This window comes from Callorhinchus milii, unplaced genomic scaffold, assembly GCF_018977255.1.
Source record: "Callorhinchus milii isolate IMCB2004 unplaced genomic scaffold, IMCB_Cmil_1.0 Scaffold52, whole genome shotgun sequence".
NCBI lineage: Eukaryota > Metazoa > Chordata > Chondrichthyes > Chimaeriformes > Callorhinchidae > Callorhinchus > Callorhinchus milii.
Genome location: NW_024704793.1, coordinates 354,074 through 369,400, shown reverse-complemented (window position 1 = coordinate 369,400; position 15,327 = coordinate 354,074).

The following is a 15,327-nucleotide window of genomic DNA, read 5'->3' as shown; positions in this document are numbered from 1 at the left end:
CACATTTATCAGAATGATGACAGGACGAAAATTATTAATACTAATTCTCTATTCGCTTGAATTTAGAAGGTTGAGATTTTAAGTCGATTAAGAAAATGGATAAGCGAGATACAGGTATTCTATGTCCTCTGGTTTGGGAATCCAGAACAAGAGGATATTATCCAAAAATTAGACCTCGGCTTTTAGTAAAGGAACTAGGAGGCAGTTTTTCATCTAAAGTGAAGTGGATGTCTGCAACTCTCCCCCTGAAGGTTGTGCATGCTGAATCTATTCACATCTTCAAGACTGAGGTTCCTCGGTATGTTTTAGGTCTGGTTATTAAGGGCTACTGGGTAGGGTGGTTAATCGGACTGGAGGTGGTAATCAGGAATGGTCTGTAGAATGTGGGACAGGCTCGAGGGGCAGAATGGCATACTCCTGTTTCTATGTTTCCCTCTATCTGCTGAATCATTCTTGTCGCCCACTCGACTTTGCGTCAGTCTCCTCCCGACTGGACTTCTGAACTACTCTCTTTGTGGAGTCCTGTTGCTCAGTGGTTAGAGCACTCGCTTTGCAAGCGAGAGTTCAATCCCAGGTCCGTCAGGGCGAAACCTTGGGCAAGTTTCCGGAACCCCACACGGAGCCTAATAATAATCCCACCAAAAACCCAAAACAATAACAAATTGGTCATTTTCTATCAACGACTGCTTGTGGGACATTGCTGAGCGCCATCGGCTGCCGCGTTCGCCCACAAATATACAGTTAATTCACTTTACAGTGTGTTCTGTGAAGCGCTTTGGGACGTCCTCCCGACGTGAAAAGCGCTATATCAAATGCAAGGATTATTATTATTATTTGCCGGTCTCCCCAGCTCCAGCATACATAGGAGCAAACTCATCCAATACGACGGGGCCCGCATGCTCATCCCTCCTATAACAAGTAACCCGATCAGACCAGTTTCAACCGCGCTCCACTGCTCGCCATCACCGAACTGGTCGAGGTCAGATCCTCCCACTCGTTTACAGATCCCTTCAAGCCCTGGTTCCTCCCTACATTTCTGACATGGTTAGTCCACAACGCAAAACCCGCTCCCCCTGTTCGACTTCTTACAGCCTTCTCCATGTGCCTCTTGATCCCTGTTGACCACTGGAGGCCACCCTTTCAGCCACTACGCCCCGAGGCTCGGGAACTCTCTTCCTCAGTCCCTTCGCTTCACCCCTTGGCTTCCCGTCATCTGGACCCACTGAATATATTCCTGTTCGACCGCATCTGAAGTCACCTTTCGCATCCACTGGCGACGATTCCTGCTCCACCACTGCCCAGTGCTCCGAAATGCTGCCCTCAGTGAGGGACGCTGTATAATTGTAAGATATGTTTCTTGTGTACTCCACAACGACATGAGAACTCTAAATTTGTGACTGTGAGCTTCCGCAGCTCTGCCCTGCACAACCGGCAGAATATCAAGAACTCTTTCTACCTCCATCCCAGAGTTGCTTTGACTTACCCTTTCTTATCTCATTCAAGTCTGTCTCAGAAGCTATCCCTTTGCCGGCGGCAGGGATGAATTTTTAGTTTCTACCCCGCTTCACTCCAATTCCCAGCCTGGTTTGTCATCATTATTATTAAACGTGTTGCCTTGACTTCACAAATCGAAAGGCGCAAGATTAATGTTAATTTTTCATTGAAGTTGAAACAATTTTATTTGAAGAAGTGTGGAAGATAATTTCCACAGTGTTGCACCATAGACTGAAAAATTATATTGATATCATGTCTTTCATTTTCTGAAGACGTCTGAAAACGATCAGTTTGCGACCGTTGTGTCTTGCTGACCCTCAACTGAAAAAGTCAGATTTTATACGGGTCCAGTTGTTTGTGAGTTCAGGAACAAGATTCTCTCTTGAAATGTGATTGAGAAACGGGGGTCATTATGGAGTCCTGACCTCACCAGTGTGTGTCGTTGTGGGGGTGTGTGTGAGTGTCTGTTTGGGTGTGGGTTTGTATATACAATTTCTGCGCAACTCAAATGTGAACTGAGTTTCTCCTGTTGTCCTGACTGACAAACCCGGAAAATAAAATTGGACGCTCCTTGCACTGCAAATTACTGCCACGTTAACCTACACAGTACTGAATCTCGACACTTTACAACAGCGGTGTCCAAATGTCGGCCCACAGTCCGCATCCCGCCTTTTGGGTGATTGATCCGGTGAGACACCAATTCCAACCTTCCACCTTTCGCTCCCTCCGTGATGAAAATTATCGTAAGGCAGCGGCTGGAAATCGCCTTTAGGAGTGTGCAACGTGGCGAATGAAATTCAAGCCGGACATTGCTGCAGTGTGTCAGGAAGGAAAGCATTTCGCTGATCAATCACATCCTTAGACACTGACAGCTCGTCCAGCTGCAGAGAGCGAATACCGCGCACACGATAACGTGCAACAACAGCAGCAAGATTACATTTTTTGTGAGGCGTCACAAGGCGCTGATATCAATATCAAACTGGAGCTTCGCTTCTATCAATATCGTTACATTTCACACAGACTCTACTTGAATTATCAATCTTCTGGAGAACAAGATAATGAAAGATGACGCAGGAGTGTGTTTTTTCAAATTAGGTGATGATTTATTAATTGGCTGGTTAAGTGAGTAAGTAAATAAAGACAGAAAATACGGGAAATATACATACATTTCAAGTCCAATAACAAGCGTTTTGAAGAGACAATTGAAGACAATTCGTTTTACACATCATTTTTCACACCGCTCGAAGCCGCTGTGAGTGACTAATAATTGCCAACCTCAGGAGTCACTTGATTTTCTTTTATAATTTACCAAAGACCGATACATGATTGATTTCTGATATTTTAGAAGCCAACTCGATCCTCTCCTCAACCCATATCTCATATAAACGACCCCGCTATACTCCTTCCCACTGCTCCACATCTCTCCTCTCTCTCTCTCGTTACGTTTCTAACATGCACAAGAATATGTGGCTTTGGCCGTCAGTTCAACTTCCATGATTACTTCTTATTCATATATTCCTTTGATATGTTCATGCTCGCTTCTTTGGGCTCGTGATTATTTTGGGCTTTTACGCAATTGTCTGGATAAAAAGTAATATTTAATTGTTGTTTCTTGACCTTCTTGAGTGAACTGAGTTGATAAGGAATCTGGAGTTTCTGTTGCGGAGTAAAAAGGAAGCATTTAAGAACATAGACCCTCATTTATCTGTTAATTTGTATTTCTTTCACAGAATATGATGAGAAACACTTTCAGATGGCTCAACGATGCGGTAATCTACGACATCAATGGCAAGGAATACCATTATTCACAGATGCATGGAATTATAGAAGCGAACAGCACAAAAAGAGGCCGTGCGACCCATTGAGTTTGATAGGCTTCTTCGAAAAGTATAACGTTGTGTCAATCCCAATCCCCAACCCTTTCCCCATAATCCAGAAAACACGTCCTCCTAAAATACACATCCCCGGGTTTTCCGCAAAATTTACTTCAGACATCGCCAAGTAAACGTACGGAACAGGTTTGTAGGGAGAAAACGAAAGCAGAGAATGTTTCCTTCAAGAATAAAATAGATTGATTACTGCTGGAAAATAATATCTTATGATACGCTACACATATGGAAAACGCGCAAACTAACACACGCGCGCACGGACATAAACACAATATACAGCATATAGTGTGGGAGACAAAACGTCAGGCTTCCCGCAAGAAAATGGATGGCGAACTCGATGGATATTGGTCTTCTTTAGGCAGCCGATTTTTTTTTTCTGAACAGGATGCGTATTTGATTAAACGGGTATTTCACCATATTCTTCAACTGATTTCTGAATTTGGTTTGTGTCAAAGCATAAATACATGTGTTTGTAGAGCAGCTCAAAAGCCGAAGCATATTTCCAAACTGCAGTGCTATCCCTGAGTGACTAGTATAATTATAAGTCACAAATTCAATTTCATATTGAATATAACCTATCACATATGTCACCCAAAAGCATATAAAACTCCCCGTTACTGTAAACAGCAAAACGATGGATTTTCTACGATTCTGCATCTCTGGATCTTTCTGATTTTCCCCATTGCTGTGGCCTCGGAGCCTTCTCCGTGCAGCATTGGTCACTAAGATATATCTGATGGTCAGAACATTGAGCAGCAAAATGAGAACAAATGGGATAAATGGCGTTAAAATGCAGTGAAACAACGAAAAAGCGGTCCATAACCATGAATAATAAAAACTTCCTTTCACAACACAAAACCAAGGTGTGTTTTTAATTATAAATAGCGGTTCAAGTTCGAGGTACCAGGGTATGTTGATCACACAGCTGAACACACAGATCGCCACAATGACCACAGTCGCTGTTTTCTCGGTGCAGTATTTGGTTTTCAGTTTCGGATGACAAATTGCTACAAATCGATCAAAGGTGAAAGCGATTGTGAGCCAAACAGAACAGGTGGTGGTTGCATGAAACAGAACCTCACGGATGCTACAGATAGGAGTCAGATTCAGGAAAATAAAATGCGACAGATACTTCTGTGCAAAGCGCTTCCATATCACATCAGAGATCACCACCAGCAGGTCTGCCACTGCCATGGCCACCAGGTATCGAGTGACACATGTGGAGAGACCGCACTTGCCTCGGGACAGGATCACAATCGTCACCAAGTTAACTACAAGGAATAAATCATGAATAAACTCAGATTCAGGTTACGAAATTAAGGCCCCAGTTTCGAAAATCAATGCTTCGAATGGAGTTCAATAAGTTTACAAATAATTATCCTTCCAAAACATGCAGTTACTCATTGGGTTACAGAGACGTTTTCAAGTGCTTCGCAGAACATGCTGTAAATTTAATTGACTGTTGTGTACTGCGGGTAAAAAGCGTCACAGTACTGTCGGAAATACAGTCCTGGATGGAATGAACTTTCTTAGGGGATTATTCCACTCAGAAATTCAATACGACAATCAAATAACTGCAGAGTTTCTACTTACTCTTTTGTGAACAGAGGTGTGTACCTCGTATACACCGGTTTATAATACCGGTTTGCTGGAAATAATTTACAAAATATCATTAATTTTGATTAGGTGATTTTGAGTTGCAACTTTTAAAAACTTAAACTTAACTTTCCCTGAATGCACTCTCCGCCATTACTGTTTTATGAGCAATGTTGATGGTTCGTCACGACCTTCCTCTTTAATTTGCATTGAATTTAACAAAAGGCAGCGGTTGGCAAATCAGGTGTATAGTTGTGCTTAGGAGAGCGTTGTAGATGGGACGAAGGGAAGCTGCACAAAGTTGAGATTGAGCAGATTCGACTCCCAGGTGGGGCGATACGTTAGGCAAGTTTTCTTACTCCACATGCCTATGTTTGCCGAGCAGTAAGTAGAAACTACTGTGAGAGGATTGGTGATTAATTTTTCTGGTACTCATAATCGCTTCGAAACACAAAAAATGTTACTCGTCCCAAGTCTGTTTGTGTGACACTGCTGACAATTTAGCTGCTGTGCTTCGCCGAAAAAATACGGAGTCAATTCAAATTAAGATATATTTTGTGAAGCGATGTGACTAATTGCCAATTGAAATGCGAGGCTTATTTCTACCTGCCCTGTGTATCTTTCTGGAGGCTCTTGCCGTCATCCTCACTGTTCACTGCCACGAATTCATTCAGTTTGTTATTTATTGATCAGATTCGGAATCATATAAATTATCCATGTATAATGGCTAATGCTCGTGTATAGGATCATTTCGTTTAAACTGAGGTCAGAAATTTACTGACAAATGAATCACATAAAATCAGTGACTAAAATTTGTGATGTTACTCGTTGACTCGTATTACACTGAAGATAATAATTTGTGGAAACATGAATTCATGCATCGAGAAATAGGGATGAATGGGCAAAGTTCAGAAAATCATTGATTAAACAGAAATAAGAGGTTATATTGACTTACCTGGAACGCCAATAGCTGCAATGATTGCGTAGTATATCGGTTTTATCTGACGAACTAAATGATGCAAATCAGCAACATCCATTTTTGTTCAGTACGATTCGGAGTGTTTGTGTTTACCACAAAGGCACAAACGCTCAGTCTTCAATTGTTGAATGTCGGTGTCAAAGACGCATTAATATAGCAGAGGAATTTCCCCAGTTGATTGATTTGTTGGTGTGATCGCTGAAAATGATTATTGTCGAATGAACAAATAATTGAAGACAGCTGCTGAGGAATATCAAGAGGGAATTGTACATGTTTTTACAAGTTGTAACATAGGCTGATGAAAAATAAGATGTTGTCATTGACACGATGCACTTTACGCTCCATAGATATGTTTTTAAGCAGATTTTATTGATGAATCAGCCAGAAGAAAAACACTGCCAAAATCTCATATGAATTTCTTCTGCTTTTCTTATTATGTTAGAACTTCTTCAAATGGCTACTATTTACAGTCGGTTGATATTTTCTGGAGTTTTGTAGACGAGTGGTTAGAGCTCTAGACGCACAAACGAAATGACCTGGGTTCGCCTCCTTGGTAGGGCAAAACATTGGGCAAATTCATGATCTCCAAATGAGTCTGTTCTGCAAGCAGTAAGTAGGAACCTGGATATTCGCTTGGCGTATGCCTTTTCTTGGAGAAAATAATCACGTCAACTTCTGTAAATAATAGAAAATTTATTTGTGCTGTCAACCCTGCACTGCTTGTGGGACACTGATGTGGTCAATTGGCATCCAGTTTCGGTGACACAGTGTACAGTCGATTCATTTTGCAGTACGTCCTGTAAAGCAAATTGAGATGACCTCCTGATTTGAAAGTCGGCATATCAACAAGAAATTATTATCCTTTGCTGTTGTCTCGAAGACGTGATCAGGTGCTATAACAGCTGCTGGGATTATTATTATCATCGTCTGCCGATTTGGGAATAGTCAGAATAACAGATCCAGTTTCCAGCGTGAACGAGGCCAATCACTTTTCAGTTTCACAAGCCCCGTTTCACAGTATTTTGGTTCGGATCCTTTGTTCGGGGTCTGTTCTCAACACTACTGTTAAGCTTTTCCCATACATCAGTTCTATGATCTTCAACGTTGCAGGAAATATATTAGTTTTATATAATTATGAAACAATAATGAACAGTTATACATAATTCTGCATTTAATTCATATATCCGTATTTTTCCTGATCCCGTCTCGTTGCTTATTTTATAAACAATGACACCTGTTGAGTGTATTTTACGTTATCATAATGTCTGTTTTGTTGCAGACACCAGTTCTTTCTATTTGCACCTATGAGTCTCACGTAAATGAGAATGTTCTCGCTGTAAAAGAGTTAAAAAACGTAAATTATGTAACACTATTTCAAACAGTCAAGAATAATAAAATCAGCGGACAAGTCCTGCGAATGAAGTAAAGTAAATTCAGAATGAAACTACTGAAAGAATATTTCAGTGAGCGAATAGTAAATGTATGGAACAGGCTCTCTGGGGAAAAAGGTGAAGCATAAAATTTTGAACCCTTCAAACACAGATTAGATGGTTTTCTTTTAGGAAATGGATTTATGGGATACAGCACATTGGAAGTTCTTGTCATATGTACATGCGACAATCAGGAAAGTGGAAGATGATCAAGATGGACCTCCGTCTTTTTTCTCTCTAGAATTTCTGAGGTTCTAATGTTATCATATTATTTTTAGATGTCACTATTGCAAGTTTGTTTTACACTGGTTGTTCCTTATGCAAATATCAACGTTTACTCAAATTGTTTAGCGAATATTTCACTGTTTACCTGAAACGGCCTACTAATAAGCATAAGTGGTGGGCAATATTGTGGTAAGGATCCTTTTTTCAGCGATCTGCCAGTCTACACACAGCAGTTAAAAGTTTTTCACACAAAATGTCTATGATCTACAACCCATAAGGTCAAGTCATGATAACAGGACCTATCAAGTTCTCAGCGAAGTTAAATGATGAAGGCTATATGCGATATCGCATTGGTCTGGGCTTTAGATAAACCAACATTCCGGTATAAAATATAGAGTTCAGTCAAGACCAAAGAGATGCAGATGAGATAACACCATCCACATCCTGCTTCGCTCCCAGGTACAGGTCACTGATAAATATTTGAATGATCTGATACCCTGGTTCTACCCATTATCGAGGCTAAAAGTATTGATCTTTTGTGAGATGATCGACTCTGGAAAAACAATGAATTATCAGATTGATTAATATCCCAATTACGTGCAATATATCATCAATCCTCAAAATAAACTTTAACTACGTATGGAAATCAAAGAAAGCCAAACTGGTGATTTAAAAAATTACCATTCATCTGGAAGTGAAGTTTAAAAATACTGAGATGAAACAACGGAGCCATAGATTGGGTTGCAAAGCGCCAGTCCCATGAAGAGTAGATCCTGGGTTTATCCTTGCTAAATACCCGAACAACATGAATGTTGGCTTTTGCTCCTGTGATATCACAGTATCATGCAACACTGCAAATTTATTTGTTACAAATAACACTGATGGTTTCGTATATCTGAGATTATTTTCCACCACGTTGCGGTGTTGATCTTTTTTGTTCAAGAACAACGTCCCAATGCATTCTGCACAAGTGGCAGCGGACAGTGGGCATTTCACTATTATTATATCTGACAAGCAACTGACCAACAGTGAACGCCTGGTGATCTAAGATTTCGATCAATCTTTGAGAAACATATCCTCAGGTGAAGGAACAAACAGGGGAAGGATCTAAGTTTTGACTGTTTTATCATTGACAGAAATATTATGCTGACAAATTCGTATTATTTACCAGCATTCAAGTTGGGAATGAGAATTGGCTCAGTGTTAGATCTATGACTGCAGCAATCATGTGCTCATGACCCTCTTCGCTGTCGCTCTTATATCTAACACTGGAGGCTGCACTTTCAGCCGCTAGGCCCCAAAAGTAATTCTTCCTCCATCACGCCGCCATATCCCTTCCATCATAGAATTCATGTCGCCACTGAGGAGCTTCCACTTCCACCATGCCTAGAGTCATCTTCCCTACCCCAGGATCGGCATCATCAAGCACTCTGGGGCGCTACCGTGCAAAAGGAGTGCCATATAAATGCAAGTTGTTGTTGTTATTGTCACTAACCTAACTGTGATCATGGTCAGCATTGTCTTCACCACGGGTATGAACTCTCATCCGCTGCACGTCTGTAAAACCAATCGTCTATAACTTGTTCAAATATAAACAATATAATCATGAACTGAGATTCTACGAACACAGTTTGTTCAGCAGATTTTGCCTGACGCTGATTGTTCCATCTATTTTTCTTGAGAGCAAGTTCTGAGTCAAGGATTTTTTAATGACGTGCAGGAAGAAACGAGATTTGTTTTTTGTTGCTGCATATGTTGTAGGTGAAAGGCGTTTATGCAATCTCGTATAATCAAAGCATTATGCTCCACGGAAGGAGGCCATTCGGCCCACTGGGTCTGTGTCAGCTCTTTGAAAAGATATAACGAAACAATTCTCACAACCCCACTCTCTCCATAGCCCTGCAAATTGTCCTCCCCATAAGTTATCTAATTATCCCTTCAAAGTGGTTATCGAATCAGTTTCCACTATCATTCCAAGCAATGCTTTTCGCATCCGAACAACACGCTCTCTGAAACAATTTATCTTCAGCTCTCCTCTGCTTCTTTTAACCACTATTCTACATCGGTGACCTTGGATTACCGACACACACCACACCACCCAACGACCCCCACACATCTACCCCCCACCCAGTGGTAACATTCTCTATTTGATCACTCTATCCAATCTCCTCATTATACTGAAACATTCTTTTAAGCCTCCTCTTATCTACCTTTGCCAAGAGAATATTCATAGTTTCTCAAGCCTCTCGTGATAATTCAATCGCTCATTCCTGGATTCATTCTGGAGAATCTCCTTTGCTTCCTGTCCAATGCCTTGAGAATCTTCCTATCGGTGGTGACCATAGCTGAACACATTACTCTAGCTGAGGCCTGAGACCAGTATTTTATAAAGACTCATCTTGCTTGCTGAATGTTGTCCCTATATATAAAGTCGAGCATCCCGTATGCGTTTTACCAGCTTTGTCAGCCTGTCCTGCTACTTTAACAGATTTACTTACATGAAACCCCATATATCTTTGTTCCTTCACCCCATTTCTGATTCCACGTTCCAGTTTGTGTGTTCGTTTTTCATTCTTGATCGCAAAATGCATCATTTCGCATTTCTCCATATTAATCTTCATCTGCCATGTGTCTGCCAATTTTACCATTCTGTTTGTGTCGTATTATCGTCTACTGATAACATCCTCATAGAGTACTACCTAGCTTAATATCATCGTTGTGCTTGTACATTGTACTCCCTATATCCAAGTCCAAATCATTTATATAAATCAAAAACAATAGTGGTCCCAATGCTGACCCTTGTGGGACCCAATTGCACACTTCCCTCCACTCAGAAAAACAATCATCACGTCAACAATCTTCTGTTGGTCTCCCAAACAGATCCGTATCCATACTGTCACTGTCCGTCTAATACCATAGACCTCTATTTTGCCTACCAGTCTCCTATGTTGCACGTTGTGATGCGCCTTTTGAGAATCCATCTAAACTTCATCAACTGCATAAAGTTCATCCACAACGGCCGTTAATTCATCAAAATATTCTATCACGTTTGGTAGATATGGTTTGCATTCCACAAATTCGTTTCGGCTATCCTTTACTCACCCATATTTATCCAAGTGAAATTGCATTTTGTCCCGGATTATAGTTTCCAGAAATTTCACATGACTGACGGCAGGCCTATAGTTCCAGGTGTATGATTTTGCCCCTTTTTGTACAGGGGAGTAATATTTGCAACCCGCCAGTCCTCTGGCACAAATGCAGTGTCCAAGAGGGATTGACAAATTATTGGCGAAGTCTCCATTATTTCCACAATTGCGTCTCTCAATAATCAAGAATGCACCCCGTCCGTACAAGATAACTTATATACTTCGAGCGCAATAAAAAATTTAATATCTACTCTCGGTTTATTCTAATCGAATCTAATTTCACTGAGCTCCCCTCTGTGGAGTGCTGTAGCTCAGTGGTTTGAGCAGTCGCTTCGCAAGCGAAAGACCTGAGTTCAATTCCAGGCAGGGCGAAACATTCGGCAAGTTTCTTTACTCCACACACCTAATAATGATCCCTCCAAAAACCAAAAAAACATAATAAATTGGTCATTTTCAATCTACGAGTATTTGTGGGACTTTGCTTTGCGCAATTGGCTTCCGCGTTCGCCCACAAATATACAGTCAATTCACTTTACAGTTTGCTCTGTGAAGCGCTTTGGGACGTCTTCCCGACGTGAAAAGCGCTATATCAAATGCAAGGATTATTATTATTATTACTGATCATGAGCAAAGGCTAGAGAGACTAGGATTTTTCTCATTGGAGCAGAGAATGTTACGATGACATCTAATGGAGGTCTTCAAACTAATCAGGGGAATTAATAGTTTAGAAGGGGAGAAACTGTTTCCTCTGGTGTGTGTGTCGGTGTATCGAGGTCACAGAATCAAAAAGGTCTCTCGTAGAAGCAGAGGGGATGTGAGAGGAAATAATAGTAATAATAATCCTTGCATTTGATATAGCGCTTTTCACGTCAGGAGGACGTACCAAAGCGCTTCACAGAACACACTGTAAAGTGAATTGACTGTATATTTGTGGGCGTACGCGGCAGCGAATTGCGCATAGCAATGTCCCACAAACAGTCATGGGTTGAAAATGAACAATTTATTATTGTTTTTGGTTTTGGAGGGATTATTATTAGGCGTGTGGAGTAAGGAAACTTGCCCAAGGTTTCGCCCTGCCTGGAATTGAACTGAGGTCTCTCGCTTGCAAAGCGAGTGCTCAACCACTGAGCTACAGGACTCCACGAAATGTTTTCACGCAGCGATTTGTTCGCATCTGGAACGCATTGCCTGAAATGGTGGTCGAGGCCGATTCGATAACAACATTCAAAAAGTTGTGGATGGTTATTTGAGGAGGACGGGTTTGCTGGTTTATGTTGAAAGGGCTGGGGAGTAAGATTGACATTAATTGCTCTATTCGATCGGCCGAATGGTCTCTTTTTGTGCTGTACGATTCTATGATTCTTACAGGTTAATAGCCACATTGAAAATGCATGGTATTGGAGGTAACTGTGCGCTGTGTTACCTAATTGGTTGCGGGGAAGGAAACACATGTTTGCGAAAAAGGCGGACTATCTCTGATTAGGAGCACGGGACAATCGGTGTACTCCAGGTGTCTGTACTGAGGCATCCACTTTTCCCCAGATATAAATGACTTGGATGAAGGAATAGAAAGATGTTTTTCCAAATCTGCAGATGACATGAATATAGGAGGGACAGTTTTTTTAGAATGAAGCAGGGAGATTCACATGGAAATGTGTAGATTATGTTAGCGAACATGATTGTGGCAGACGGATTTCAATGTGGGGAAGTGTAAGGTCATCCACATTGGGACCTGAAAAAGCAAAACATAATATGTTCTGAATCGTGTGAAACTAAGAAACATGGAAGAGCGAATTGATTTGCGAGCCCATCTACACAATTACCTGAACACAAGCTCACTGGTACAAAACAATACGAAATTGACAACTGGGATGTGGCAAGAAGGCTGGAAAATAAAGGAGAATTAAAAAAATTACGCCTCAAACTTTGTGAGCATTGGGAGTCGGATCCCATCTGGAGACTGCATGCAGAGTTTGGTCATCACACCTTAGGAAAGGTATACTGTTTCTGGAATGAGTGTACGGCAAATTTACCAGAAGGATAAAAGTGCGAAAATTGTTAAAATATCATTAGAACGTTTGCATAAACATATTCGCTATTCTCGTGAATTAAACAGGGTGAGCAGTGATTTGTTTGAGGTTTAAAATTGATAAATAGAATGGATAAGGTATACATAGGTACTCTATTTCCTCTGGTTTGGAAATCCAGAACAAGGGAAAATAATCTTAAAATGAGAGCTAGGCCTTTGAGTACAGAAATTTGGAGGTAATTTTTCTCACAAAGCGTAGTGGCTGTGTGGAACTCTCCCCATCAAGGCTATGATTGCTGATTCCATTCACACCTTCAAGACTGAGGTCGATAGATATATTTAAGGTAAGATTATTGAGGGATACTGGGCAGGGTGATTAATTGGAAAGGTGGTCGTAATCAGGCATCTTCTATAAAATGCAGAACAGGTTCAAGTGGCAGAATGGCATCCTCCTGTTTCTATGTTTCCCTCTATCTAATCATTCATAGTTGTTGCCTTCTCGACCATTCTTTCTTCAACTCCCGACTGGGCTTCTAAAATACACTATTTTCCGGTCTCCCCAGCTCCACCATGCATAGTATCCAACTCATCCAATACCACGCTGCCCGCATAATCACTCTCTACTATAACGCGTACCCTAATCACTCCTATTGTTAGATTATAGAAGCTGTAATCAAATAATATTGAACATTAAACAAATGCAGAACGGAGAAAGTAATGAAAATCATGGGATAGGACACACCTGGTTTTCTCAGTTTTCGAAAGAATAAAAGGACAGCTTTGGAAAAGGGCAGTGGGTCGCCTCTGATCAGTAAATGAAAACAAGCCCACGGAGATAATGGTCCAGGGTACCGGTCGACACAGGATCTCGACTTAGCAATAAGTCGCTAGATTCTGACAGGGTCTGCCAAGCTACAGAAGGCAACCCTGAAGAAAAGCAAATAATGAACAAGTTACTTATACGAGAGTACCTTGGTACCAACCCGGGATACTGATAGGAAATAAGCAGTCTTTAAAAAGAATGTAATAATGATCCCACACCACAAAATAATGAGCACCAGATACAGCCCTAAATTGATAAATCCTCTATCGCAGGCAATCAGATACCAGGGGTCTTAAGGCAATGTGTATGTGTGCTGTGCCACTACACACCATGAGGTGTTCACGTGAACCCAGCATGGTTTCGGCTGGTGATCTAATGTCCGAACCATGATTCGGCGAACATCGGTATAAGAGTTCCCATAACTCTGTGAACGCGGCAGTCCCGGTCGCGGAGACAAGGATACGGGAGATGGAAGACTGAGAGCTAGAAACACTAAGACTGAGCATATCAGATGGAGGATTGAAAGCTGTAAGCAGGAAGACTGAAAGCATGAAGAATCAAGCTTGTGCGCTGTAAAGACACAGTGTTGAACTCGAGATATCTACGGTGTATTGTTCTGTTATAAGGTCTGTCAATTGTACCGGCCTTTGGTCTGACCTATCGGGATATTGGGGAATAATGAACGAATAATAATAATAAAACAGTCTGATATCTGGTTTTACACGGATGATGGCTGATTTTATTTTCTGACACCTGCCGTTAACTTATTGTCCATTATAATTCTCCCACATGTGACTTTAACTGTCCCAGATATCCCTTGGTTACTCTTTTTCTCTTAGCGTATTAATATATGGTGTACTATTGCCCATGAAATCCCTTGAATTTTCCCGAAAATCCATTTTACGTTGCATTACTTTCTTCAATCAGGTTATGAAATAACAGCGAGCAAGAGATTGTATCAAATACAAATTAGCAGACGATATATTTAATGGAAGCACAGTCTATTTTATAAGCGTATCAAAAATAGAAGGGTAGTGAAAGTAATTGCCCATTTAGGGACAAAACAAGAAATGTTTTTGTGGAGACAAAGGGAATGGCTGGCTTCCTGAATGAGTAATTTGCCTCTGTCTTCACAAAATAAGAAAATGAATCCAATGCTATTGTACAGGAGTAGAGATGGCAGCAATTGTATAAGATAAGAATAAGCCGAGTGGAGGTAATGTAAAGATTGCTGGCGCTAAAGTTAGATAAGTCACCCCGTCAAATGGGATGCAACCAGATTTATTGAGTGCATTACGGTTTGAAATAACGGCGGCTCTGGTTACAAAATTTCAATGTTTTTTTGGACACCGTGGAAGGGGGTTCTACAGGACAGGAGGGTTGCAGTAATCCTGGACAAAGTAAATTTTCACTCACAAAAACAAGGCTTAACAAGGGAAACCCCACACGGATTTGTTCAATGGAAATCCTGCCAAACAAATTGATAGCTTTTTGATCTGACCATATCGTTCAAGCTTCCTTAGACGCCGTGATTCTGCCAGAGAACTGGAATGCTTCAAATGTTATTCCACTGCACATAAAGGTGCGGATGTTCCAGCCCGGGAACAACAGTCCATTCAGTCCTAATTTAGACGCAAGAACACCAACAAGATCAACTTGGATTTATACGGCGGCCTCCACGCCGGACGGCGTCTCAGAGCGCTTCAGAGTTACGGA